This window comes from Dipodomys ordii, unplaced genomic scaffold, assembly GCF_000151885.1.
Source record: "Dipodomys ordii isolate 6190 unplaced genomic scaffold, Dord_2.0 Scaffold234, whole genome shotgun sequence".
In the NCBI taxonomy this organism is placed as follows: Eukaryota; Metazoa; Chordata; class Mammalia; order Rodentia; family Heteromyidae; genus Dipodomys; species Dipodomys ordii.
The window spans coordinates 1,611,396-1,613,392 of record NW_012267450.1 but is presented as its reverse complement, the minus strand read 5'-3'; the positions used below and the strand labels follow the sequence as shown (position 1 = coordinate 1,613,392).

The 1,997-nt window shown below is 45.7% G+C and overlaps 1 pseudogene; it reads right to left on the bottom strand.

Annotated features, from left to right (window-relative positions):
* Window positions 1-224: 224 nt before the first annotated feature.
* Window positions 225-716, bottom strand: LOC106000678 (annotated as a pseudogene).
* Window positions 717-1,997: the final 1,281 nt, after the last annotated feature.

Sequence of the window (1,997 nt, the reverse complement as noted above, 5' to 3'; positions counted from 1 at the left end):
GCGTGTGCACGCACACAGAGTCATGGCTCTTCATGTTGTATAATAAAGATAATATGTGAGAATGAAATGAAGAGTCTTAAGCTTTTCTGCTGGTATTCCCTGATAGTGCAGTGCCATCATTTTTGTAATGCTAGAATAAATTTTAGAAGTGTTTTCTATGCTTCTCTTCAAAAAATGATGAGTAATAACAGGAGATGGCATTTAAAAAGCCATTTTCTTCCTACTTACTTTTTAGTATTAGAACCAGCATTTTCACTGTCACAGCCTACAATTTCCACTTTATCCACTTTAATAAGTTCTATCACATCTCTGAATTCAACACCATTCAATACAAAAGCCCACACATCATCACAGATCCGTGTGTATTTGGAGAGCCCCTGAAATTGACTCTGTTCCTGGCCCTCTGAGCCAATGCTGAATCCATAGCCTTATCAAACTGAAGTAGAAAAAAAAAACCACCTTGAAGGACAAGTTAGGGAATGAATTGTTGAGATGCAAGAGCTCATCTAGGCTCTCCTGAAGACTTTTGCCCCATGTGGTATTTCTAGATAACTGATATGCTATGGCCTAAGAGGAAGAAACTATTTTTTTCTTCAGGCTAGCATAGATGTTTACTCCCTAAGGGAGAAGGCATTTCCCAAGCAGATGGTAGGTCTCAGATCTGAAAGGAATGGAGCTGCCATGGATGGGGTGAAGGCACATACTCTGCACGCCATATCTTCACCTGACACAGAAACCAAGGAGCTAGACTAGTGGCCCACAAGTCCAAAGGATTTCTTTTAATACCAATTCAGTCAACTAGAAGGTTGTTGTAGTAAGTAGATTCTTCATCTCTTACTGTTTCAGTGATACTTGATGCCCTTCTAATTTGTACACAAGGAACCTGCCTGGTTGGCCCTTCTATTCTCATTCCATTCTCCATGCATCTACCATCTCTTAAAGCCTCAGAGAATACAAGGGAGAGTTATCAGCCTGGGGGAAGGCACAGTCAACACTAACTTTATACCAATTATAGGAAGTAAAACTCTGCAGTGAAAAAGAAAAGAAAAGAAATTCTAGACATGGAGATTGACAGGTTGGATAGAAACCTAGTTGAGGTTTTTACTCTAGCAGTAGTTATTTGTATTTGTTTTTTTTCTGTTGTCCTGGTCTCTGCATGCAACACTATGTATCTTAGTTGTTTAAATATATTTTTTTTCTCCCTTCAGGTTTTTGTCCCCCATCCAACCCCACACTCCTTTTTTTTTTCTCACAAGAAGTATTCGTGTCCATTTGTACATTTCTTTTCCATTTGTGGGCTCAACTGTGACAGAGCCCTGATAGGGATAGATACACCAGCATTTAGATGAGGTATAGAAAGAAGCCTTCCATTTCTCAGTCACTCAGGCTTTGGGTTTCCCTTTGACATGTCCCCCAAGAGGAGGGCCAAAACTACAAGCAGGCACACTAAGCCCCGTCCTTCTGCAGCAGTGACCTCCCCCACCTTCTCGCTCTTCTGGCCCCAGGGAGGCTGTGTGTGCAAGGGCGTATGTGTGCCTGTCTTGGGGCTTGAACTCAGAGCCTGGGTGCTCAATGCTGGTGCTCTACCATTTGAGCCATAGCTCCACTTCTGGCTTTTTGCTCGTTTATTGGAGATGAGAGTCTCACAGACCTTCTTGCCTGGCTTTGAACTTGGATCCTCAGATCTCAATCCTCTGCAGAGCTAGGATTACAGGCCTGAGCCTGCGGCACCATGCTGATCCCGCATCTTTGAAAACCTTCCTGGGCCTTCCTGTGGTTAAGGGGTGACAAGATGCTGTCCCTGAGAAGAGGAGACCCCGCAGACGGGCTAACTGCTCGCCAAGCTGTGGAACCCCTCCTGCCCCCTAGGGCGCACTCACCCCTGGGCTCGGATCCTGCGCCTAGGAACGCCCCCCCTCCCTTACACCCCCCACTCACCCCTACCCTCCGAGCTCCGGGAACCCTGCGCTAGCGGCGGTCGGGCGCGCGCCTCCGTG